Source organism: Eumetopias jubatus, unplaced genomic scaffold, assembly GCF_037043125.1.
Source record: "Eumetopias jubatus isolate StellerSeaLion01/CBP00866 unplaced genomic scaffold, mEumJub1_p1.0 scaffold_6, whole genome shotgun sequence".
Lineage (NCBI taxonomy): Eukaryota > Metazoa > Chordata > Mammalia > Carnivora > Otariidae > Eumetopias > Eumetopias jubatus.
In genome coordinates this window covers 15,782,128-15,809,931 of record NW_028274812.1, presented here as the reverse complement: position 1 = coordinate 15,809,931, position 27,804 = coordinate 15,782,128, and the positions used below count along the sequence as shown (strand labels likewise).

Here is a 27,804-nt window from a genome sequence, read left to right as displayed (position 1 = left end):
ACCCTTGAATTGAATCTATCCCTTTATCTCGCTGACCATCAGTTTTCATTTGTAAAAAGAGCATCCTCAGTCATCTCTGAAATTCTGGGACTGTGTAACCTCAGTATTCCTAGTGGGTTAGCACTATGCTAATGATGGGTTAGCTGTTGAAGACACCCCAGTGACCTTAGGCAGGTGAGAATCTACATGGTAATTTCATTATGCCTTTTTGTAAAAACACTTTTTCTTTCTAGTCTGATCTCAGAAATCCATCTTCTAGATTCGGGGCGCCTGTCTGCCTCAGTGGGTGGAGCATGCGACTCTTGATCTCGGAGTTGTAAGTTTGAGTCCCACGTTGGGTGCAGAGATTACTTAAAAATAAAAAAGTCTTTAGAAAAAAATCATCTTCTAGATTTGAAGTTTTAATTTAATGAAAAGTTCAAGAGGGAGAATTTATTCAAGAATGTCTCAGTAGATAATCATTTAGGTAAGAAAGAAAGCTAAGTAGTTTCATAAATGTGGCTACAAGGTAACATAGCTCTCCCCCTGTATGGGAGATTGAAATTATGTAATAGGATTGGTTATGGGTCCCATTCAGTGACAGATATTGGTAAGTGCCATTTCTATTTGCCCTGAAGACTGTCATTCAACCTTGAGTTACTTCGAAGACTCACCTATAAGTAGCTATAGTTTCGAGGCTCTCCCAGTCCACTGAGCCGGGTGAGTATTCTGGCCCACGTGAGAAGGCACGCAGGCGAGATGGTCTATAGGCTGGTCTGTGTTATGTCAAGCTTCAGACCCTTTCCTTGGAGGGACTGAAGTGGTCTGAGGTTACTGGTTCTTTAATTGTGACTAAGCCATAATGGAAACATTAAATTTTTTTTAGCTATTGCATTTATTTGACAGTCCTTTAGATCTTAGACTGACTCATCCTTAAAACAGTTCCAATTTAGGTTCACCTGGCTTGGCTCAGTTGGAGGAGCATGGGACTCTTGATTTCAAGGTCGTGAGTTTGAGCCCCAGGTTGGGTGAGATTATAAATTTTTTAAAAAATCTAGTTTCACCTAATGTAGCAACCCCCAAATGTTTCCAACAATGGCATGTTCTAGAGCACAATGTCCCTATGTTATATAATAATGGTGCTTAGGTAACTTAGAGAGGATGTAGTCTCTGGGTTTAAATTCTGCCATATTTTTAGCCTATCAGTTGAGTCTTTTTCCTGAGTACCACACGTTGAATTTTTTTTCTTTTTTTCTCTTCTTTTTCCTCATTCGTCATTTATTTAGAGTAGTATAAGTCTTCATAAAAGGTATATTTCTTCCCAAATCATTAGTTTCAAGGTATCTCAGCTGATTATTTATTTATTTATTTATTTATTTATTTATTTTGAATGTAGCTTTTCCACAGTTTGAATTTTTACAAACTGCTTTTGTAGTTAACATGTCAGGACAGTGTGACTAGTTATAGGCAAGATGTAATTAATTGAATGGACTGGTTACTTTCACATGTCTGAGCCTGCAGTGTTTAGAATGACAAAGCAAGCACAGGGCAGTCACCCTGCTGTATTAGTTTGCTAGAGCTGCCATAATAAAATACCACAGAACAGGTGGCTTATACAATACAAATTTATTTCTTCCCAATTCTGGAGGCTGCAGAGTCCAAGTTCAAGGTGTCAGCAGGTGTACTTTCTCTGAGGCCTCTCCTTGGCTTGGGGATGGCCACCTGTTGACTGTGTCCGGTCATTCCCTTATATGTGCACACCACTGGCATCTGTGTGTCTCAGTCTCCTTTTTTAAGGATACCTGTCATTTAAAAAAAGAAAAAAAGGGGCGCCTGGGTGGCTCAGATATCTGAGTGTCTGCCTTTGGCTCAGGTCATGATCCCGGGGTCCTGGGATTGAGCCCTGAGTCAGGCTCCCTGCTCAGTAGGGAGCCTGCTTCTCCTTCTCCCTCAGCTGCTCCCCCTGCTTGTACTCTCTCTCTCTCTCTCTCTGTCAAATAAATAAATAAAATCTTAAAAAGAAAGAAAGAAAGAAAAAGAAAATAAAGATACCTGTCAGGTTGGATTTGACCCAACCCACCATAACGGTCTCTTTAACTTGATCCCCTCTCTGAATACAAGCACACTCTGATGTGCTGGGGGTTAGGGCCTTCAACATCTGAATCTGGGGAGGGCACAGTTCAGCCCGGAACACCTGTCTTCATGATTGACAGAACTGCAAAGTCCGGTTTAGTGGCTTTGGTGGAAGGGAACTTAGAGGTGGTCTAGACCAGGCTCTGGCCCCCATTCAGGAGTCTCTTCTGCTCAAACACAGATTTCGGGAGTTTCTCCATAACAGGAAACCAGTTACTCCACCTCAGGGAGAACATGCCTCCCCCTAGCTGTGCTGCCTTCTGGAACTGTATAGAACAAACTCACCTCCCTTTTCCACATGGTGGCCCTTTAAGTGTTTGAAAACATTTATCCTGTCTTTTCCTTTAATCTTTTCTTCTCTAGGCAAAACATTGCCAGAGAAAATAAGCCGTCTCCCATTTAAAGAGAAATGCCCGGGGCTTATTATATATTTTGAGTATGAATGTGCTTGCTGGAAGCCTGCCAAGCGTAACTGGGTTTCAATTTCAATATTCCCGCCTTTTACAAATCATTTAATTTCTCCAACTCTTTATAGAACGTGAGAACGTAGTTGGCTTTCCACCGAGTATTATGTACTGAAAGAATGGCTTAGAGAGGAGATAAGTACATTGATGGAGAAGCATATAAAGGAGTGTCTCCTTATCAAGGATGTTGCTAAATGAGCCAAAGCCAAGTAGCATGAAGAAAATGTCAATATACTTTGATACATATTTCTTATGTTGGAATTACAGTTGCTCTCTTGGTATTCACTCATCAGGATCCTCATCACACAGCCTACATAATGGGATCCAGTAGTTAAAGATCAGAGTAAGATAATCTCCACTTTGCAAATAATTGCCTGTCACAAATAAATGGAGGATGCTTTAGTTTCCACATTAGTAGCTTCCTGCCGAGCCCTCAGTCAGTGGCCGCATTGTCTAAGCTCGGTGAATGAACTTTTTACGAAAGAGCAACATTTTCCACGTGTGTGTCAAATTTGGGCCTAAACACCCACCAGTTGTGTTAGTTTTTCCATTCATTACTCAGGATTTTCTGTGTCTTGATACATGTATCACTGTCAGAATCTGATGCTGACCTGCTTTTTAATCCCTCAGATGGCTTAATAGTGTCCTTTCTGTCCTAAAAATGTTCTGAAAATCTTAGTGATGGATCTCCTTGTGATTCCATTTATCACACGCTGGGTTCTTTAAGTCGAGAAACCCTTCACTTCTGGGAAATTATTTCATCCATTCCCCTCTTTTTCTTTGCTCTCTTTTTGGAATTACCATTACTCAGATTTAGACCTTTGAGAAGGGCCCTCATTAGAACTTTTTTTCTCTATTATTTATCTCTTTGTATTTGGCTCTATTTTCTGGGAAAATATCCTAAAGACTAGATTTCATTTTGTTATCTTATTTTTAATTTCTAAGAACTGAGTTTTTTTTCTAAACATTCATTGTTGAAGTATCCTGTTTTTTTCTTGGCTGCATTATCTTTCTGAGGATTGATTTGAAGGTTTCTTTCTCTGCATTGCCTCTGTCTCTTTCAGATTGCTTTTTTGTCTTTCATAATAGGTGTTTTTGTTACATATCTGATTTGGGAGCTGGTTTGTCATATTTAAAAATTGGGGGGCGCACCTGCGTGGTTCAGTCAGTTAAGCGTCTGGCGCTGGATTTTGGCTCAGGTCACGATCTCAGGGTCATGAGATCAAGCCCCGAATCAGACTCCATGCTGGGCATAGAGGCTGCTTAAGATTCTCTGTTTCCCTTTCCCTCTGCTCCACTCCCCTGCTCATGTTTGCTCTCTCTCTCTCCTTTCCCACTCTCTAAAATAAATAAATAATAATAATAATAAATAAAAGTTGGTTGGGATTTGTGTTACTGGGGCAATGTGGCCATTCCTGGATGGTGATCTGATCGATCTTAACATGTCTTTTCTTGGGCTGGTCAAATTCCCCTAAGAAGACTCTTGTTTCCTGGGAGTGTTCAGGCTCATTTCTGGAGCCTAGGGAGGGAGACAGTCTGGGAGTGGGGTGCATAAACTCCTCTTGTTTTTCATGATGGTGTGCTTGGTGTCTTTGAATCTCTGCTCCCCCCACCTCCCACTTCCCTGGCCTGGAGACTAAGTTTCACTCCTGTCATCTCTGGGACAGGTGAGTGAAGAGGGTCTGGCTGTACAGCCTGTGGGAGGGGGAACTGAGGGTCTTTTTTTCTTTTTTAATAAGATTTTTAAAATTGTGGTACCTCATATAGGAGGGATCTACCCTTCTGTGCATGGCTTATTTCACTGTTTCATGTCTTGAGGGTTTGGCTGAGTTGTAATAATGTGACAGGATTTCTATCCATTGTTAGGCCGAGGAGTAATCCATTGTTTGTATATATCACATTTTGTTCATCCATTCATCCATGTCTTGGGTCTTTTAACCTAAATCTATTTGCTTTAGGTCTACTGAGGCTTTAGGAGATTTCTATAGCATAAATGGAGTTACTTTCTCCACTGTTAGTCTAGGATGCAGGTATATTGAGGTGCTCGAACCAGTTGCCACTGCAAATTTCTTATCTTTTCTGTTTTTCTCTGACCGTGGAGTGTATCCATTCAGTCTTGATGATCCATGAGTATGGTTTCTGGAGGGAGTAAAAGATAAATACGCTGTCATGCAGAATTTACTCTTTATCTCGACAGTAAATTTTACATTGACTTTAAAAAAACTTCATGCTTTTAGCTGTCACCCTCTAGATTTGTAGAAAAAGGCATCTTTGCAAGTGAACTGTAATTCATGTGACTATAGCTTAAACATATTTCTTTTGCAAGTGTCAACTTTTGCTTTGTAATTACTTTTTAAGCTGATCTAAATATACTCATAGGATGACCTTTTGAGTAAAAATCATTTAAAACACTTTATTATTGTATATGAGTACTATAAAAGTTGGTGGAAAAAATAATATATTTAAACATATTAATTCAACTATATTAACAAATTAAGAGACAATGGAAAAGACAGGTGTACCAATTAAATCTATCAATGGGAATTTTATTCCTTGCCATGTAGAGGCCACCAAGAACTCATCTGTAGTCCAACTAAGTTAGGTTTATTTAAGTGCTAAACCAATGGAGGGATTCCTGCATGGGAGCCCCAGTAATGGGGAGGTGGGAGGACCTTATTATAGGATTTGGGCTTATGCTGGAGAATTCTAGGAGAGCAGAAGGGTCAGCTCTAAACTGGACACTGAGGTAGTGCGGGGGATTCTGTGATTGGGTAATTTCTATCTAGAAGGCTAGGAAATTAAAGCAGGGATAGGATTGTCATTTGCGAAGTGACAGAAAGAGGGGAACGTTCGGGCATCTGGCTGGCTCAGAGGTAGAGCTTGCGAGTCATGATCTCAGGGTCGTGAGTTCAAGCCCCATGTTGGGCATGGAGCCTACTTTAAAAAAAAAGAAAAAGACAAAAAGGGGGAACGTTCAGTTAGGTTTGAAGTTTCAGAGCTGTTCTCTGGCCACATGTCACTATTTAGCACTTGAAATTCTGTTAATCCTATTTGAGATATGCTTTGTGAGTAAAATACATCCTGGGTTTCAAAGACAGTGCAACAAAAAGATTGTAATAATATATTACATATAATAAAATATTTTCATTAATCATTTTTTATACTGAGTCCATGTTGCCCTAACATTATGTTAATATTGGGTTAAATAAAGCATAATAAAATTAACCTCAATTTTTATTTTTTTTTTTAACTCATATTCATGTGGCTACTCTAATATTTGAAGTGGTGTATGTGGCTCGCTTGGGGGCTCACACCCTGATTCAGGAAGACAGATGTGGAGGGTGCTGGTCCGATCACCACCATTGTTCGAGTCTACCTTCAGCTTCTTCCCCCCACCCCACCCCAACTCCCTGACTCCTTTTTGTTGAGAATTCAGGCAAATTGGGCGCCTGGGTGGCTCAGTTGGTTAAGCGACTGCCTTCGGCTCAGGTCATGATCCTGGAGTCCCGGGATCGAGACCTGCATCGGGCTCCCTGCTCGGCAGGGAGTCTGCTTCTCTCTCTGACCCTCTTCCCTCTCGTGCTCTGTCTCTCATTCTCTCTCTCAAATAAATAAATAAAATCTTTAAAAAAAAAAGAATTCAGGCACATTAAGATCCTTTCTTTCTCTTCTGGTAAAGTGAGGAAAAGATGACCAGAGTGATTGATCACACAAGAGGATACTTCTCTTCTAAGGATGCATTTCTGAAAAATTGATGACAAAGGGGCATTCTTGTCTTTCCAGAAATATTTTTCAAAGGATTCTTCAAAATGAGGCTTATCTATATTGAAAGTAGTATTTCTCAACCTTTTTTCCCCTTATCGCTCCAGTAAGGAATCTTTTATTTTCCTAGCATCCCCTCCATAATATTTGAATAACACAGATGTATATCAGTTTATCTTATCTAATCTATCATCTATCTATGCTTCATACACAAATAGCCTCCCCATCAGGAACCAGTTTTCTTTATCACCCCTGTTGAGAAGTGCATGGTTTAAAGTGAGCTAATAGCTAACATTTATTCTGCTTCCAGAATACACTCAGTAGTGCTAGCGTTAACCTTCAATTGCACCTCAGAATAACATTCCTGTGGGTGATATATTTATTCTCCCATCAGTTGAAGCCCAGAAACTTCAATATTTTGCCCTCACCATGTAGCCAACAGAATCAGAACCAGAAGCTAGCTTTTCAGACTTTGGAATCCTCTTGACAATATCAAAGACAGGGGTGTTCAGACTTTTAAGATGAATGGAGGATTTGAACACAAGGCACTCAGGAAAGAATTGATTCCTATTTATTCATGTACCTGACCAGATTTGGAAGTTATTCTAATTTCATAATTTTTAAAAGATTACACTTAAACTTTAATCTCCTTTCAGCTTGCTAATTTCTATGTTCCAGTGATTGGAGAGTTGAAGATCATGATATTTTGGACCACTGTGCAGTTTTATAGAATATCAGAGGCATTGCTCTGGGATTCAGGATCTGGTAGTGCTGGACCCCACCCTGTCCAACCCAAAGCCAGGTGTCAAATGTGCTTGCGTTCTAACCATGAAAGTAACAATGCTGTGAAAGATTTGTAAAATGTAGGAAAATATTGGGGCGCCTGAGTGGCTCAGTTGGTAAAACATCAGACTCTTGATCTCAGCTCAGGTCTTGACCTCAGGGTTGTGAGTTCGAGTCCCGTGTGGAGCCTACCTTAAAAAAAAATAAAAGGAAAATAGAGAGAGATTGCCCATAATTCTGCTATGTTTGGCTTTTGTTATTTTTCTTTCCGGGCCTTCTTCCTCAGCCTAATGTACATGTATGCGTTTTAAAAAGCAGAATTGGCATTATATTCAATATATAGTTTATATCATGCTTTTTACCCTGAAAGAGGTGTGGACTTCTATATCCATGTCACCATTTTCCTTGTCATTAACTGCTTCAAAGATGTTGTTTTTGCCAAATATTCCACCAAAGGGGTAGAGACACCATTTTCACTTAGGCTCTTCAAATATTGTATACCCCAAGGAATAAATATTCTCATACATAAATCTCTGCCTCTCATTTGGTATATTTCACAGAAACAGAATTGCCAAATCAAAGAATGTAACAATATGGACTTAATAAGGGGAGAAATAATACTTAAATTATGTCATTTTTATTATTTCTATTGCGTTTTTAAATATTTTCCCCTTGCTTTGTTTTAAACTGTATTGTGAAGTGATTTTTAAATCCCCTTTTAGCTTTTCTGTTATTACGACAGTCCCTTTGAGGAACTATTCACATTATTTGTCTTGAGGACTTTGAGTTAGAAGAACCATGTCTATATAAACATGTCCAATTCAACGGGACCATAAAATTCGATTAGCTGGTATTTGTCATGGGGGCAGAGCCCAGGAGAACCTACCCATCCTGCACATGACTTGCCCATGTCATTGAGACAGTGTCTGTGTTCATCTCTTTGGGCAGCTTTGAGCTCACCCTTAGATTATCTTGAAGCTTTTTATTTTTTAAAATATATATATTTTTAAAGATTTCATTTGAGAGAGAGAGAGAGAGAAAGTACGCACGAGCGGGGCAGGGGCAGAGGGAGAGGAAGACGCAGACTCCCTGCTGAGCAGGGAGCCCAATGTGGGGCTCCAGGACTCCATCCCAGGACCCCGAGCCGAAGGCAGACATTTAACCGACTGAGCCACCCAGGCGTCCCTTGAAGCCTTGTAAAGGAGTCACAGTGGTGAAGACGCTCCCTTAGATTTCACCTGCTCTCTTCTTGCCAGGGGAAGAGACCTCGAGGATTTTTGGTTGCTTTTCCTCCAAGTTGATGCCACCTTGGAAAGGCAGTGAAACAGGGTGCGGAGGCCTGGGTTTGGTGTCCATCTCCGCATTTCCCCGGTTCCCATATCTGGGTTTAGTACTCAAGCCCCCTTGGAGGCAGGCAGTTAGGGAACTGGTTTACGGGCCCCTGTCGCCTCCCTCTCAGGAAAGAGAGTAAAGCACTCATCTTTATGGTGGTTATTTGTCTGCGGGTTCTCCCACCCTCCAGACCAAGGCTTCTTCGAGTTCCCGTGTCCCTGCTTTGTGTGACGCACCAGACTGCCGACCACCTTTTCCACCTTTAATCCTCTCCACCTTTGACTTTGATGCCATTTCCTCCTGATTGCCTCTAATCTCTGTCCGTATTCCACCCTTTTTCAAATTTCCTCTTCTCCGGGTTCCAGACCTTTCTTATTTTGCATCCATCATTCCGTTCGGATGATCTCGTAGATTTGCACAGCTACTGCTGTCTCCCCCCCGGCCTCAGGGGCGTCTTCCCAACAGCGCATCTTCCCATCTCCTGGGCTCTGCTCCCTGTAGATGCCTTGCCCGTCCTACCTTACCCTGTAGCCTCCTTGGCATTACTGCCCCGTTACCTTTTTAATATCACAGTTCAAATTACGTGTCAGCTCTGCTCCAAAGCCTCCAATGGGCCCCTGGAGTCTTCAGAATTAATGTAAAATTCCTTAAAAAAAAAAAAGCTTTAATGAGATATAATTCATATATTTCAATTGGCCCATTGAAAGTGTACATCGCAGTGGTTTGTAGTATATTCACAGAATGGTACCACCATCACCCCAAGGAATTTTAGAACGTTTTGATCCTCTCTTAACCCCCAAACCTGTTAGCAGTCAGTCCCTCTCTCCCCACCTCTCAAAATCCCTCCCTCTCCCCACCTCTGGTTCTAGGCAACCACTAGTCCAATTTGAGTGGACATTTCATATAAATGGAATTAAATATTTCCAGGAGCACCAGGGTGGCTCCGTCGGTTAAGCGTCTGACTCTTGGTTTTAGCTCAGGTCCTGATCTCAGGGTCGTGAGATCGAGCCCTGAGTCTGCTTGAGATTCTCTCTTCTTCTCCCTGTCCTTCCCACTCCTTCTCTCTCTCTCTCTCTCTCTCAAAATAATAAATCTTAAAAAAAATTTTCAATATGTGCTCTTGGGTGACGAGTTTCTTTCGCTTACCAATGTTTTCGTTGTTTATCCATGTTATAGCATGTATACTTAATTCTTTTTTATTACTGAATAACTTTCTCCTTTGCAGATATACCTAATTTTATTTTCTATGCATTAGTTGATGGATATTCAGGTTGTTTCTAGTTTGGGGCTACTATGAATAATGAATACTGTTATCAGCATTCCTGTACAGATTTTTGCATGGATGCGGGTTTTCATTTCTCCTGGCCATATATCTAGGGGTAGAATTGCTGGGTCATACGGTAGCTCTATGTTTAATATTTTGAGGACTTGCCAGACTGTTTTCCAAAGCAGCTGCACCATTTTACATCTCCACTGACAATGTATGAAGGTTCTGATTTCTCGATTCCCTGTTACCGTCCATCTTTTTGATTGTCGCCATCCTAATGGGTGTAAAATGGTATCTCATTGTGGTTTTGATTTGCATTTTCCTAATGGCTAATGATGTTGAGTGTCTTTTCATGTGTTCATCAGCCATTTGTGTATGTACTTTAGAGAAATGTCCACTTAGATCTTTTGCACATTTTTAATGGGGTTATTTGTTACAAAGCCATTAAGCTGTCATTCAAATTCATAAGCCTCAAATACAGTATTTCTCATTCTCATTTCAGTTATCATCCCTGTCCTGCCCTTCTCCTGGTCTCTTGCTGTGTACTCTGAGCTTGTAGCTAGACAGAGCTCCCTCGTGGATGACTTTTTGTAAATGCAGACACACAGAGGTGGCAGCCCTGTCCTTGCTTACTCTTAAGAGGTGGACATCCAAGGAGAACTCTCTGCTGAGAGAGTCAGCTACTTGCCACCTGATGATCTCTTGCTCTGCCTTGTGGTTTTAACTACTTCTTTAGAAATGCCAGATTAGATGTGTCAGTGTCTTTTTATTTTATTTTATTTTATTTTATTTTATTATTTATTTATTTGAGAGAGAGAGAGAATGAGCGAGAGAGAGAGCACATGAGAGGGAAGAGGGTCAGAGGGAGAAGCAGACCCCCTGCCGAGCAGGGAGCCCGATGCGGGACCCGATCCCGGGACTCCAGGATCATGACCTGAGCCGAACGCAGTCGCTTAACCAACTGAGCCACCCAGGCGCCCTAGATGTGTCAGTGTCTTTACCAATGTCCTAAAAAGAAAAAAGTTTAAACAGAATCACACAGCAATACGTCTATCTTTGTAAATGTTTATTTGGGGCCTTAAATTGGTAACTAATGACATTTCTCCCAGTCCAGCCCAGTGGAGCAGCTGTTGTTTGTGGTTTTGTTAGCTCTTAGGCTTCTAGGAAGGAAAGGACCTGGTAGCACAGTTAAGCAAGGTCAGAATCGACAGACGTGCCCATAAGTGGAACAGGTGTATTTCAGAGGTGGCACCAGATGATGGCCATGTATTGTCCCCAACAGCTGGTGCCGAGAAATGAGGCAGAACTGAGACCCCAGATCCCTGAGGTAGCCAGGGACTCCTGGGACAGTTCAGGGAACGGGTGTGGGCTGAACCTGGGGACACACTGTTTGGGCTGATAGACGTGCTTGGGAAGGCTGTAGACCAGTCATTTAATGTGGACCACCAGTGCAGCCTCCAGAGGCTCTTTTATCCATGATCTGTATAGCCAGGACTCCCCAGGCCCGGGGCTGGGGGCGTATGTGGGAGCAGGGGAGAAATGCAGACCACTTAGCTGTGTGGACTACAGAGGGACCATTCCACCAGCAGTATTTCACACACACCAGACTCTCGGTATAATTGAGGCAATTTGTGAACCCCAGTTAAGAGTCCTCTAGGGAAGATGCAAGGTTAGGATGTGGTTTGCCCTGGGAATCAGATCACAGGTGTCAGGACAGGGAGCTCATCACTCCGTTCCCTGGGGCATCTACCACCTGGCTGGGTGTTCTCTGGAATAGAAGAGGGAAGCCACGTCAACAGAGAGGCTGAAGCTGGTTTTTGTAACTCGGTCTGATTACTAGCTACACTGCCTCCTTAACTTTGCTCATCTTTGCCTGACCCTGGTGCGTTGCGCCTCCTGGTGGCCAGAAGGGGCAACTAGGTGCCAGCCAGCATCCCTGTGCTCAGCTCTTTCTTGATACTTCTCTCCCACCCTTCTCTTTACTGCACCCACTCAGGTCCCCCCCAGGGCTCTCTGCCCCCCTAAGCAGTAATGAATAAGACCTGAGCTTCTCCGTCTGAAGAGAAAAGCAGTGGTAAAACGTTTCTTTTGTTTGCTTAGGGGGAGAGCCCGTGGTAATGAGGTGAGGCAGGCAAGGCATGAAGTGATAAATAGGGACAAGGGTGAAAGGGGGAGGAAGCCAGGGGGCCTCAATGGACTTACCCTCACAGAACATTGACATACAAAAGCCTGCCAAAATTGTAAGACTTGTTTATCACCTACCTACCTTGTGTCTTTATATGGAACATTCTAAAGTTTCAGGAAGAAAGAATTTGAGAATGCTGTCTGAAATTTTGTGAAAGTTTGATATGGTTTCTGACTGATTTCCATGCCGTGTGCTTGAATATTAGAGTTTCGATAGTGTCTATATTTTGGAATATGGCCTAGTTTGATCTAAAAATTTAGTTAACTTGGGGCGCCTGGGTGGCTCAGTCATTAAGCGTCTGCCTTCGGCTCAGGTCATGATCCCGGGGTCCTGGGATCGAGTCCCGCATGGGGCTCCCCGCTCGGCGGGAAGCCTGCTTCTCCCTCTGCCTCTCTCTCTCTCTCTGTCTCTCATGAATAAATAAATAATCTTTAAAAAAAAATAAATAAAAATTTAGTTAACTTGTACCATTAAATGAACAAAAAACAAAACAAAAAAACCCCACACCTACTGCTCCAGTATTTGGGCTTTTTACAAGTTGCCTTGATTCAGCGTTGAAGACACAAGGTTTGCCTTGTAACACCCTTCTCAAGGACTTGAAATAATGGGACAACGGAGATCAGTTGCCATCCCTCAGTTCAGTGCAGCCCGTGTGTGTCCAACAGGTGGTGAAAATGTAAAATCCTATAGGTGCTAAAAAGCGAACCGTGTTTTGCACCTCGTCAGCCTTTACACAAACAAGGAACAGAACGCGCGGTATAAAAACAGTGGTCGTAGAACGTAGTATCTGTGCCGTTATTTGCTTTAAGTAAAGCTGAAAGCTGAGACGCAAGAGTACATCGGCGCCAGGAATGAAGTAACAGTTGAGATAAAATGTTGCTGACTCTGGGTTATTCAGCCCAGCAACTCTGAAACCCTCCCTGGGTCTCTCTGCAGAGCCTCGCTGACCATTAGCGGAGACCAGCTCCAGGGAGGGCTCCTCTTCTTTAAAATGAAACACATGACTCGCGCGCCGTGCCAGGGGGCGGGGCCTGGGTGGGCGGCGGGGGTGGGTTCTCCTATAATTAGCCGGGGAAATGCATCTTTGGTCTCGTTTTGCTTCTTTTTGCTGCGGCTCCGAAGGCACTTTTAATTCTCCCTAATCCTCTGGGGGTGGCTTGGCGCGCACTTCTTTCTGATCGCAGCCAGACTGCACGGGGTTGGCAAGATCCCGGGCTGCGTCAGCCAACCGCCGAAGGAGGGCGAGGACCAGCTGTTCTTGTCATCTGGAGGTGTGCTATTAAATATGCTGGGGATCATCACAATCACAGGTAAGGCAGGAGCCAGGCTGTTGTGTTCCCCCTCCGTGGCAGGTGGAATAAATGCTTCCTTCCCTGGAACCTGCATTTGGGTGGAGAGAGCTTCGAGGTCCCTGGCTGAACACGCTGGCATTCATTTCTGTGTTTGCTGATTTTCCAATCAGAAGAGCATTCTCTCTTTGGCTCAGTAAGAACGCAACACGCCCAGCGTTTTCCTTTTGCCTACGCAGGAATCTTCCTGACTGTACTTTGGGGAGACCTTGAATGTATTTGGGGCGCTTGGGGAGGGGGGCAGAAACGTGTTAGTTGGGGTGAACTTGCAGGTAGGTTGTGAAAGCCTAATCACTGGTTGTAGTCCTAAAAAAGTAAATTCCTGTTTTTGCAAAATTAGGATATTTGGCATTTTGACCTGCTTATTAGAAACTTTCAGTGAAGGTGCACATGGTGATTTAGGAGACTAAGATGTTAGCTCTGGTTTAAATGGTGGTTTTAACGAATACCTGGTGTAAAATTGATGGCTAGCAGGTAACCACATTTAGGCACTAACAGTAAAAATGTATGTTTTTAAAACACGCTTTCTAGAAATCTGGCTGTAAGTATGAATTGTAATATTTAATTCGCACGTTTAGCAAATGAGTTGTAGAAAGCACCGACAGCTCTTCTAACTTGATATTTGATCGTTTATACAATTTTGCTGTAGCCTGACTCCTTAGGAACTTGCCTGCCTGTTTTCTCCTCTCTCCCTGTACCACTCAAGCATAAACGCCCATTGGCTAATTTAGATTTCTAAGACCTGCTGTTTTCTAATTGTTGGAGATCACTGCTCATCAGATCTCCGTCTTTCTTAAAAATGCTGTATAGAATTTCTAGACTTCACATTTTTCTCAATAAAATGGCTTCTGCAAAGCCTGGTTCTTCTGTGGAATTTTAAATGAATGTGAAAGTTTAGCAAAACTAAAAATATCTCTCACTTCCTATAGATTAGCTTGTTTACTTTGAGATTTCCTTCCTCACATTAATGCCATAAGCCTTTCTACCATTTGTATAGCAGGAATGTTTATGAGATACCTAGAATCTCTTATTAAATAGACTGTACAAAATAAAATAAATTAAAACAAAAATGTTTCATTTTTTCCAGATCATTACTTTTTCTCTGAATGAAACATAGCCATGCCAAACCCTGGGAGGGGCTGCCTGAGAGTGTGGTTTGTGGGGTGTCACGGCTAGGGGGTGGGTCTTCAGTGATTGTAACTTTCTTCTGGGTGCTTTTTGTGTATAACGTGATCTTCCTTATATTCATTCCCTGATTGCTTTATCACATGCTGAGTTTCTTATGGGAAAGAGAGGTGTTTCTTTTTAGAGATAATTAAGAGGTAAGAAACGGGGTATTTGGAGGGCTTTCAAAAATTGATTCAGATCATCCCAACGGACTGACGAATGGAAACAGTTGGAAGGATGGTCTCATTTTTCAGGTAATTTCAAGTTAACTAGATCTATTGCTTTCTCAGTTTCTCTTCCATTACAATGCTGGTATGGAGGATGGACAAAATTTGGTACTTTTCCCTAGTATAATAAGAAAGTGCACAGAATTACTTCTTTTTTTTTTTTTAAACCATTTGAATTTATTATAAATCTTGGTATAACAATATGTCACATTAAATTGGTAAGAGAATGTTACATATATTTTATTTTATTTTTTTTTTTAAGATTTTATTTATTTATTTGAGAGAGAGAATGAGATAGAGAGAGAGAGAGCATGAGACGGGGGAGGGTCCGAGGGAGAAGCAGACTCCCCGCTGAGCAGGGAGCCCGATGCGGGACTCGATCCCGGGACTCCAGGATCATGACCTGAGCCGAAGGCAGTCGCCCAACCAAGTGAGCCACCCAGGCGCCCGCACAGAATTACTTCTTAACAGCAAATTTTGTCATGGACCAAGGGAGTTTGAACTGTCATTTTTTTCCCCCTCTGTAAGTTATCCTGATGAGGAAGATTTACAATGACCAGTCTTTAGTTGGTCAGAATCTTGAAAAGCAACAAAGGCTTTTTAAAGTGGCATTAAATATTAATTAAATATCAGATTACTCATCTAAATAATGTGAAAGAGAGTTACTCTAGTCCTCTTCGGTGTTACGTTATGCTTGGAACATTTAAATTTCACAGTGAACAGGAAGGGATCAGACTGATAATATTTTTGTACTTCAGAACGAGTTTCCTTTTCTGAAAGTAAGGAAATGCTGTCACTTACAGGACTGTTACACCCCACCCTACTCCCCCCCACCCTGACCAGTGAAATGAAGGCAGCAGAACTTGAATTATGAAATGATGGCATATTCTCATACACACTTGGTCTTTCTTGACATCTCAACCTCACATCACATGAGTAATACTTAGCTTACAAACTGGAAAATAGGAGGCACCTTGGGTGACTCAGTTGGTTGAGCGTCTGCCTTTGGCTCAGGTCACGATCCCAGGGTCCTGGAATTGAGCCTCGAGTCGGGCTCCCTGGTAGGCAGGGAGCCTGCTTCTCCCTCTCCCTCTGCTGCACCCCCCTGCTACACGATCTCTTTCTCTCTGACAAATAAATAAATAAATCTTAAAAAAAAAAAGGCACAAACAGCTGGCTGGCTTAGTTGGAATAGCATGCAACTCTTGATCTCCGGGTCCTGAGTTCGAGCCCCATGCTGGGTGTGGAGATTACTTAAATAAATTAAAAACAAAACAAAACAAAAAACTAGAAAGTAAGTGATCACATAGGATGATGGTGGTGTCGTCTCCCCAACCAGCCTGTTAATGGTATGCCAGAAAAAAAATGCTTATTGGATTTTGAAAGATACTTTGAAAATATGTACCCTATTTTTTCTAACTCACATTATCGAGACTAACTGGAGTATCCTGGGGAATTAGGGCAGCATTACTCTTTGTAAGAGTCCTCTAATGTTCAGGCAAGTTCTAGATGATTTATATTGCCTTTCTCTATGCAGGTCTTTTGACAAGATAAAAAAAAATATACATATACCTCCGCGTGGCTGCGTCTGTCTGCCAAGGAGGCTGGTTAGTTGTAGAGACTTGTGAGACATTGAAATGAGTACCCTCATACCTGCTGGAGTAATAACTACCACCTACTGAGTGCCCATTCTCATTATTCCGTACAATAACCCTGCACAAAGTGGGTGTTTAACCCCCTTTTAAAGATGACAACTCAAGGGACGCCTGGGTGGCTCAGTCATTAAGCGTCTGCCTTCGGCTCGGGTCATGATCCCAGGGTCCTGGGATCGAGCCCCAGAGCCCCACATCGGGCTCCCTGCTCAGCGGGAAGCCTGCTTCTCCCTCTCCCACTCCCCCTGCTTGTGTTCCCTCTCTCGCTGTGTCTCTGTCAAATAAAATCTTTAAAAAATAAATACAGATGACAACTCAGTTTTTCTTGGTGTTCCTCAGCTACTAAGAAGCACAGCTGTAGAGTACTTTGTAAAGGGTATTACTATGGCTCTGGTAGTGCCCCCGTTTTTGTATGCCTGCCAGATGTATGAGGGACCATTCAGCATCACTGTTGAGGTCGGGACAAACGGGGACCGTCACCTATACCCCTCCTACACGGGGTTCTGCTTCTCTGAGTTTTAATCCTGGTTTAAGATCTCCCCTTCGAGGTTTTGTGGTTAACGAGCATGACAACATGGGGCGTTGGGTGTGTAGGATATAAGGGATGGATTTAGAATGTAGAGAATTTCTGGACAAAATCCAGGACAATGCTGCAGATCGTAGGAGAAAGTTAACCAGATCCAGATGTCAGCAGCAAGCAGGCCTGATGTGCCTGCAGAACAGAGCGCACTGGTTACATTAAACTTAAAAAATTAATGTTGTAGTTTTTGCAATATTGCACTTTTTCTTTGACAAAAACGACTGCCGTTGTGCCACGGACTTGGAGAGCTATGCTTGGATAAAAGCATTAAAATTTTGCAGTACATAATATGACATATTTCTTGTCTTTTTTTTTTCTTTTAAACATCTCACAGTAGAAGAAACAAGTATACTTTTTATGTCTTAATCTCTTTTAAGTATTTGGAAGAGTGAGAACAGACCCTGTAGGTTTTGGACCTGCAACTATTTATTGCGTTTGTGGAGTTTGGAGGTGGGGTGTCTGTGTGGAGCACAGCCTCCATGAGGGTACTTTGACTTTGGGGGTGGGGTGGGGATATGTGCCTTTTGAAACTTGGGAAGTAGGCAGATGATGACAGTTTCATAAGGAAAATGTAAATTTGTCTGTGCACCTTAGAGATCTCTTTGATTGATTTCATAAATTGGGGTTGACTAACTGGACATTTATCTGGAGATTAAACAGTTTTCTAGAAAGTAACACCTAAAAGCTTTAATGATTCTCTACCAAAGTGGGATTTGTATACCATTCAAGTTTTCGTCTTGAGACATCATTAAAAATACTTTTCGTATATTCTCACACAGGCATATGATTAGAGTCTTCTCCCAGAAAGGGGGAATAGAAATGCATGGTTTCTGTAATACTGTTTATTTGAGAAGGAAGAATTCTATGATGTTGTTTACACTGATGGTGAGGTGGGAAAATATGTCAGCAAAACCATGTCCCAGGCAACATGGTGGGAAGTGTGGGGCTCATGAGTGTGTGGACCAAGGTAAGGACTGTAGTCTTTTAAATGGCTTTGGGGTGTGGGGGGCACCAGCATCTGCCAACTCTATCTCTTAGAGGCTTTTCCTGTTGATAAAGCAGACCGGCTCCCTTTCCAAGCCTTCTGTTATCTTTGACTCTGGGTGAGAATGTGGAGTTTCGAGCCCAGTCACCACAGCAGTGGGTAAATGAGCCCTGTGTTTAGACTTTATGGGCATTTGGGAATCTTGCTGGATTGATAGCAGTGTTCTTCAAAGTGGATAATTTGGATCATTCTAAATCCCCCATGAGTGATACTTACATGTTGTGTCAGAAAGGCCTACTCTAAAATCAGTTGTTTCTGGGGAAGGACTTGTTGGGTACCAAGAAAGTGCACCCCCGAATCAGTGATGCTTAGATGATCAAGCCTTTTGATTGTCCTCTTCTTATTCAATCCGACAAATCTAAGATAATACTAGAGGGAGCTGATGTGTTGAAAACTATAGCAGAGGAGGTAAATTTATTAATGAAACGTTTCTGAGTCTGGTTGTGAATGGATTCTCCTGTGCGAATCTGGGGAGGTGAATGCGGCCCTTTCCTGGAAGGTATTATCATCACCAGCCTTCTCTGTCTCTCACCTACTGCCTCCACTGCAGCAGCAACCCTGCCAAACCGGGCCAGCAGGTTTGCTACCAGGCTATGATCTTTAACTCATTCAGAACCAGCATGCAGGGGCGCCTGGGTGGCTCAGTCGTTAAGCGTCTGCCTTTGGCCCAGGTCATGGTCCCAGGGTCCTGGGATTGAGTCCCGCATCGGGCTCCCTGCTCAGTGAGGAGCCTGCTTCTCCCTCTCACTCTGCTGCTCCCCCTGCTTGTGCTCTCTCTCTCTCTCTCTGACAAATAAATAAATAAAAATCTTTAAAAAAGAACCAGCATGTGGACAGCGCCTAAAAATGCCTGGGAAAAAGTTTCTGCTAACCACAAACTAAAACCCAGATGGGAATGAGGATGGTCTTTTCTGGAGATCTCCCCCTTCTGCCAAGCACCTGGGAAACGTACTGCATACTGCTGGCCTGGAAAAGCAGGGGACGGAGTGCAACACAAAAACAAGGGCTGCAGTCCTGTTTGACCCATACTTGGTCCAAAATGGGGTAAAGGGTCTAGATCCTCATGGGGTGCAAATAAAGAACAGGGGAGGGAGGGAGCCAACTAAAGATGTCTGTGCCCCGTTTTTTTCCTTAGTATCTGTGTCGGGAGTCACAGAGGTACACATAGTACAATAGGGCATTCAACTATAGAGAATTTGAAAAGGCACCTAAGCTTTATGGATTGGTAGGTTTTTGCATCGTTTTCTGGCCCGGGTCTAGGAAATTTGCAAGGCTTCCTAGCCTGGCGGAGTTGAAAACTATTCAATACTGCCCTCTTCTGTTCAAACACTTGCTCAGGGGTTTGGACAGTGATTTATACACCTGAATGTTTATTGTAGAGCGTAATGATGAAAAATTGGACCAAGAAATTATTTACCAATAGGAGGACGGAAAAATAAATTTTGTGGCCATTATATCACAATTTTGAAAACTATTGAATAACTTAGCCAGAAGAAAACATTCTCGGGCGCCTGGGTGGCTCAGTCGTTAAGCGTCTGCCTTCGGTTCAGGTCATGGTCCCAAGGGTCCTGGGATCGAGTCCCTTATCGGGCTCCCTGCTCAGCGGGAAGCCTGCTTCTCCCTCTCCCACTCCCCCTGCTTGTGTTCCCTCTCTCACTGTCTATCAAATAAATAAATAAATAAATAAAAATCTTTAAAAAATACATTGATAAAACATATGGTCTATGATGTGAGGTTAAGATCCAATGTCTTCTACAACCACCACCCTCTCCATTTTTGTTGTTTTCTGTATTTTTATTAGTTATTTGCACCTGTTCATTCTTCCGAAGTGTTTTTTAATTGAAGTATAACTATAACGTTATCTTAGTTTCAGACGTACAACATAGTGATTCAACAACTCTATACTACATTACTTACTTCTCACCATGATGGTGTAGTCACCATCTATCACCATAGATTCCCTGTGATGTACTTTTAATCTCCATGATTATTGTATAACTGGAATTTTGTACCTCTTAATCACCTTTATCTATCTCGCACATCCCTGGGTGATTTTTTGAAACAGTAACTTTCAACTTAGAGAAAGTTGCAAAAATAAGAAAGAAGTACAAGAAACATCTATATACCGTTTATCTAGATTCATGTATTGTTAGCATTGTACTTCATTTGCTTCATTATTTGTTGGAAAACAAAACAAACCAGCATACAGTTTCCTGTTATCTCTTACCTAGGCAGGAGATAGAAATTTGTCTGAGGCTTTTGAGGATAAGTTATCCACATCATTTATTCATACATAGTTAAGCGTGTCTTTCCTAAGAAGAGATATATTCTCTTTTATAACCATAATACAGTATCAGTGTCCTGTATTTACATCATTACAATAATTGTGTAGAATCTATCATCCTTATTGCAATTTTGTCAGCTAATTTAACAATGTCCGTTTTAGCATTTCTTACCTTGCATTGTGAGATCCATCCGTGGATCAGGTATTATGTGTTACATTCTGTAGCTTCTTTAATCTGGAACATTTCTTTTTCTTTTCTTTAATATTTTATTTATTTGTCAGAGAGAAAGAGAGAGAGAGAGCACAAGCAGGGGGAGCAGCAGAGGGAGAATCTGGCTCCCAGGGGGCCTGATGCGGGACTTGATCCCAGGACCCTGGGATCATGACCTGAGCTGAAGGCAGACGCTTCACTGACTGAGCCACCCAGGTGTCCCTAATCTGGAACATTTCTATAGTCTTTGTTTTTTAAGACATTGACATGTTTTTTTTTTTTTTTTTTTTTAAGATTTTATTTATTTGTTTGACAGAGACAGCGAGAGCAGGAACACAAGCAGGGGGAGTGGGAGAGGGAGAGGCAGGCTTCCCGCGGAGCAGGGAGCCCGATGCGGGGCTCGATCCCAGGACCCTGGGACCATGACCTGAGCCGAAGGCAGACGCCTAACGACTGAGCCACCCAGGCGCCCCGAGACATTGACATGTTTGAAGCATTTAGCTCTCCTCTCCCCATTTCCACTGCATTCCTTTGTGTTTATTTCTTCCTTTTTCACTTTAGGTTATGCATTCTTAGCCACAGATGCTGCTGTATCCTTGTGAAGGTTTTACACACAATGTGCATCTGGCCCTAATGGAGGTTGATGTTAGGTTTTGCCTGGTTTCCCCACCCTTACAACTAGTAAGCACGTAAATATCCTGCCCACTCTCTCCCATCCCCCCACTTAACACCCATAGATTCTTGCCTTATCCAGTTTTTACCGTAATGGTTGCAAAGTGATGGTCGAGCGATCTTTTGACTATCTGAGTGGGTGAGGAGGATATATGTGTTCGTTCTTTTTTTTAATAGCATGACTATAACCATCAAAAACAGCTTTTTTATACTGAAATCGAATTTAAAGTGCTGTTTACATCAGACATAATAGCAGTTTTTCCATCTACTAAGAATGGGAGTTGACATGTCTCAATACTTTTTCTCGTCATAAATGGCAATTATAAATTATAAAATGTAATTTATGGAAAATAAAGCATTTTAGCACTTGGAAAGTATATGGGATTAATTTTTCTTTTAAAAAAGACAAACTTTGTTTTGTTCCTATTTAATGCTCCCCCTCCAGCCTTTGGCCCACCAGAGATGCCACACCCCTACTATGACTCTGGCCAAGTCTTGTGACCATTTTAAGAAAATAGACTGTTTTATTTATTTATTTATTTATTTATTTATTTATTTATTAACCATGCAACATTGTCTTTTATTATGTATGGGTTTTAAAAATTATTTCCTCAATCTCCATACACAGACAAAAGTAAGTATACTGTTTAACATACTGGAACTGGGAGATACTGACCATTGCCCAGAGGAGGGAAAATTATCCCTAAAACATGCTTAACCAGGAGGCCAATTCATCTGCCGACCTCCAAGAACATGGAGATGAACATGACAGACAGACTGTCTCCCATCTGAACCTTCATTCACCACCATTCGATAACCCTTCTTCAGGCCCAGGTCAGCAGCACATTTCTTGCCAACAGTCATTAAATGTCCAAGAAGACGTTCATCATCATCTTCTGCTACAGAAATCTGAGATATAGGTTTCTTGGGTACCACCAGAAAATGAGTTGGTGCTTGAGGGGAAATGTCATGGAAAGCAAGACACTGGTCATCCTCAAAAATGATTTTGGCTGGGATTTCCTTGCGAATGATCTTCCCAAAGATCGTGTCGCCACTAGGCGGCGCGGCCTGTGCTTTAGCGATCTCATCTGCCATCTCGGCCTCCTCCCGCACGGCCGCCCCGGGGAGAAGCTCGAGAGGAGGGAGGAGCCGGGGCGGCGGGCAGAGGGCGGGGGTGCACTAGACTGTATTTTTTAGAGCAGTTTAGGTTCATAGCAAAAATGAGTGGAAAGTACAGAGTTCCTGTATGCGCCCTGCCCCCCCCCCCCACATGCATAGTGTCTCCTACTATCAAATCTCCCACCAGAGTGATACTGATGAAGCGACATGGACATATTATCACCTGAAGCTCATAGTTGATTTTAGGGTTCACTCTTGGTGTTGTACATTCTGTGGGTTTTGAACAAATGATATAATAATCATATGTATCTACCCTTAGAGTATCATAATGTGTGTATAGTTGACCCTTGAACATCATGGGGTTAGGGGCCTACTAGTTGAAAATCCAAATACAAAGTTTGACTCCCTCAAAACTTAACTACTATTAGCCTGCTGTTGACTAGAAGGTTTACTGATAATATAAATAGTTGATTAACATTTTGCATGTTATATATATAATCCACTCTATTCTTATAATAAAGTAAGCTAGAAAAAAATACTATTAACGAAATCATAAGAGAAAATACATTTACAGTATTGTGCTGTATTTATTGAAAAAAATCCACGTATAAGGACCCCCACATGGTTCAAACCCATGTTGTTCGAGGGATAACTATAGTTTTGCTGCCATAAAATCTTCCGTGGTCTATTCATTCTTTCCTTCCCCGACCCTTGGCAGGACTGATTTTTTTTTTTTAATTAAAAAAAAAATGGTTTTTTAATGGTCTCTGGTTTTGCATTTTCCAGAAGGTCATATGGTTGGAATCATACAGTATGCAATCTTTTCAGACAGGCTTCTTTCACTCAGTGATAATGCATTTAAGTCTCCTTCCATATCTTTTCATGGCTTTGCTAGCTCGTTTCTTTTTAGTGCTGAATAATGTTGTATTTTCTGGATGTACCATAGTTTATTCACTCATCCATTCATATAATGAACATCTTGGTTGCTTCCAAGTGTGCAATATGACTAAAACTATAAACATAGCTATAAATATCCATATGCAGGGTTTTTTTTAAAGATTTTTTTTTATTTATTTATTCATGAGAGACAGTGAGAGAGAGAGAGAGGCAGAGGGAGAAGCAGGCTTCCCGCCGAGCGGGGAGCCCGATGCGGGACTCGATCCCAGGACCCCGGGATCATGACCTGAGCCGAAGGCAGTCGCTTAACCATCTGAGCCACCCAGGCGCCTCATATGCAGGTTTTTGTGTAGACATGTTTCCAACTCATTTGGAGCAGGGTTGCTGTATCATGGTAAGAAAATGTTTAGTTTTGTGGGAAAACTGCCAAACTGTCTTCGAAAGTGGTTGTACCATTTTGCAATAACCACATAACCATATTTGAAGTCCGTTTATTCCCCGGTTGGAAGTACAAGGTGAATTCTTCCTTCAAGCCCTAAGGCATTGTGACTCTAAGTGAGCTCTGTAATGGGAACGTGCACGAGGTACACAGTTTTTGTGCATAAACTCAAGAAATTAAAGTTCTTACAACCAAACCAACCATGCCATGTGCAGGGTCCCGCTATCCCTTGGGCCATCGCTATGCATTGCGATTTTGGAGTTTACCACCGAGCAGTGTTACAGATCAGAGAGGCAGCTCAGGAATCCAACAGTATTGAGGTCTAGCAGTTTGGCAGTCATTTAGCCATGATGATTTTCAGACGTTGGGTGTGCTTACGTTTGAAGAAACCCATTGGAGCGATGCAAGGACCCCCGGGGCGCTCTCCTTGCAGGCTTGTGAGGTCAGAGCGCTGGGCCCCTGGGCCACGAGGACGCTGTGCTCTCTGTGACGCACGCGGTGGCCCCCAGAGGGCGCCCTCGTCAGCGGCACCAGTGTCCATTCCGCGATGGGGCAGCTGGGAGAAGTCTGGGTCTCCCCCGCCCCTGTAGCGCTTCTCTGCCGGCTGGCGGCGCGCGATGCCCTGGTGGAGTAACCTTTGCTGTGAGTAGCGCGCCCCCCAGCGGCGGTCCGCCGGGACACGCGGCGGGCGGGTGGGCTTTGAGGGCCACTCTGAGCACCCAGAAGGCGATCTCCTAGGATTACCTAGGGCAGTAGAGACTGCAGACCAGTGGGTTGACCAGTTAGGATTTAACCTGTTTTTTTCTTGTGATCCTATGCCCCTCTTTACAGAAATGTGTTCAGCCCATATACCATTCTGTATTAAAGAGATGGTCTCAGTTTTGGTAGGCTAGCGGGCGCTGTCAGTAGACGTTTCGTTCGGCCAGTTGGCGGCTCTTTGTTTTTGTCTCTCTACTTGTGACTGTAAACATTCCTCCAATCATACCAGAATTTAAGAAGAAGTGTTTCAGATTGAAACAGATTTGGGAGCATGGAGGGAAAAGGGGGAGGAAAATGGTGTGTTTGACACCTATTTTCTCCCACTATGTTAGCAAAAATGTCTCGGCATTTTCCAGTGAATTTTAGAAAGGTTAGTTAATGAGTGTTTATTTTTCTCTCATGCTTGCCAGCAGGAAGTTTAATTTATATTTGTGTACCTTTTTTTAAATTTTATTTATTTATTTAACACAGAGAGAGAGCGCACAAGTAACAGAGCGGCAGGGAGAGGGAGAAGCAGGCTCCCCGCCAAGCAGGGAGCCTGATGCGGGGCTCGATCCCAGGACCCTGGGACCATGACCTGAGCGAAGGCAGACGCTTAATCGGCTGAGCCACCCAGGTGCCCCAATATTTGTGCACATTTTTAGTAAATTTGTACTAGCATGGAGTTTATTATTGGGGTTTGACTTTTTTCTCTAGTAGTTTCAATGGTATTGTACACCTTTTTAAAAAAGTCACATCTCGGACGCCTGGGTGGCTCAGTCGGTTAAGCGTCTGCCTTGGGTTCAGGTCATGATACCAGGGTCCTGGGATCGAGCCCCATGTTGGTCTCTCAGCGGGGAGCCTGTTTCTCCCTCTCCCTGCCACTCCCCCTGCTTGTGCTCTCTCTCTGCCCCCCTCCATCAAATAAATAAAAATCTTTAAAAAAAAGTCACATCTCTTGTGTTACGTTAAAAAGGTTTGGGGAAAGTTTTTTTCATGAATGTACTTTTATAATTGGTGAAATTAACAAAAGTATTTCAAATTATTTATTGGGGAGAGAGAGCGAGCGAGCCAGAGGAGGGGCAAAGGGAGAGGGAGTGAGAATCTCAAGCTGACTGCGAGCCCATGAAGATCATGTTGTATATTTATTTCCAAATATATCTGTATTTCGTATATTTATGGATACATTCTAAGTATTGGTATGGATACTATTTATAATTATTAAGCTTCTTTTTATGCTGTGGGTATTAAATATATAATTATAATTGTGTTAAGACCTTTTCTGTGATCATTTTAATTGACTTAGAGAAAATTAGAAAATTCATAGAAGCAAAACTAAAATATCACAGGGGCGTCTGGGTGGCTCAGTTGGTTGGGCATCCATTTCGATTTTGGCTTAGGTCCTGGTCTCGGGGTAGTGGGATTGAGCCTCGCATTGGGCTCCATGCTCTGTGGGGAGTCTGCTTGAGATCATTTCCTCTTCCTCTCCCCTTCCGCCCACTTGTGCTCACTTACTCTCTCTCTCTTTGAAATAAATAAATCTTTAAAAATATTTTAAAAAAAATTTTTTTTTTTTAAATCACACTTCTATCCCCCAGAGATCATGTGAGGGGTGTGTTTGTGCCAGGGGGTAGGGAAGGGTGGGTGTGGTGGTGGTGGGTAAACCAAAATGGAATCATACTGTATATACTGTTAGGTAACCTGCTTTTTTTTTTTTTTTTTGGTCAAATTTCAACTCTTTTCTCTTCGGAAAAGTTCATCTCATCTAATCCTAAATCATAACCACTCACATTTTCCCAAAAAAAGCAGAAAGTGCCCTTTGACTAGTTTGCCCTAACTAATAACCAACTCTGGGACTGCATATGCCCAGTATGTCTTATTGTTATGCTTCTTAAATTTATTAATTTAGCACAATATCTCCCTCCCTTTGTTAAATCTCATTGATTTGCTTGTTTAAACCCTCAATGATTTTTTACATTTCAAAACTATAGACAAATATAGTCATGTACCCTTGACCTAATTCACCAGTTACTGAGATTCTAGCATAGTCTCTCTCCTGCCCACCCCCCACCCTCAGTCTCTCTCCTTAAACTATTTGAAAGTTACTTGCAGACAGTCTACTTGGGTTTTTGTTTGATTTTTGTCCATTGTGACATTGACATATCCAGCCAGGCTAGTTGTCGTACTGAATATCCTTCATTGATTTACCTGATTGTTTACTCACAGTTAGATTCCATTAAGCATTTTTGGCAGGAGCACTATAAGTGATCTATTGGCCTTCTCAGTGCCTCACATCAGAAAGCACAATGATAGTTTTGTTCCATTATTGGGGTTGTTTAAGTTTAAAGCAGTATGTGTCAGATTTCTCCACCGTCAAGGAAGGTTTTCCTTTTGATCTGTGTGTTGATACTCTAAAACTGTAGGTTTCCTGACAACTTTTCACCCAATGGTTTTAGCATTTCTGGATTTTTGACTGAATGAGTTACCTCAAAGATACTGGTAAAGAGCAGTTTTCTTAATCTGATGACAAACAGACAACTAAGCTTTTTCAAATAAGATGACCATTTAAGTTATCGCAAATCAGACAATTTCCTTGCTCTGCGTTCCAGTTCTTTCTATATAAAAACTTCTCCCCTAACTCCTGTCTTTTTTTGTTTGGTTTGGTTCTGAATGGCTGGTTTTAATGGTGATATGACTAGTTCCACATTTATTCAGTCACAGCCACATTCAAAACAGTAAAACTTCTCATAACCACACTTGCCATGAAACAGTGTTGCATATTATTTTATGTTGAACATAATGAGAAATGATTTTTTTACTTTTCTAAGCAATTGAAAAAGTCCAGTTCAATTGACCCCACTGACGAACTGAACTAAAACATGGCTTTCTCTTCCCCAAATAACTATAAAAGAAAATCCACTTAAGTTATTTCATGTAAGTGGATCGTACTTGATGAATGACAAAAATACATCTTCAAAGACTATAATGCTCCACATTTTCACAGCCGAACAGCTGTTTACCATTGTCTGGGAGGAGCCTATATGTAAGCGGCTATAAAAGGACCATTTTTGTTAACTCTTGTCCTTAATAATGTGAATCTTGATGCAGTAGAATTTTGAAATTTGAATGAGTGACTATAGATCAAAGTGGAAATTATATCTAAATTTATTGATTGGCACTTTTCATGAAGAAGTATTCCCTGTTCCCTGTTTACTTTTTTAGTATCACTCTTGATCCATGGATTCTTTTTTTGTTCAGTGTTTTGTAACCCCATCCTTGTCATTATTCTTATGCTTCAGTGTTTGTCTAGCAGGAGGTGCCTTCAAGCTGACTTCCTGTCTCCCTCTGATATTCCTCTCTCAGCTTTTGAGCACCACCTTTTTTTAAATTTTGTATTTTTTTATTTGAGTATAGTTGAACTACAACATTACATTAGTTTCAGTTGTACAACATAACGATTCTTCAAGTTTCTGTGTTACACTTTTGAGCACCTCCTGTATCTGTCAGGATAAATTGTTC

At 42.1% G+C, this 27,804-nt stretch overlaps 1 protein-coding gene and 1 pseudogene across 1 annotated transcript in view; one reads left to right on the top strand and one right to left on the bottom strand.

Annotated features, from left to right (window-relative positions):
- Positions 1-27,804, top strand: part of AKAP12 (A-kinase anchoring protein 12) — a 95,201-nt gene that overhangs the window by 58,517 nt on the left and 8,880 nt on the right. The window lies entirely within an intron of this gene.
- On the bottom strand, positions 21,809-22,187 carry LOC114209354 (adenosine 5'-monophosphoramidase HINT1 pseudogene; annotated as a pseudogene).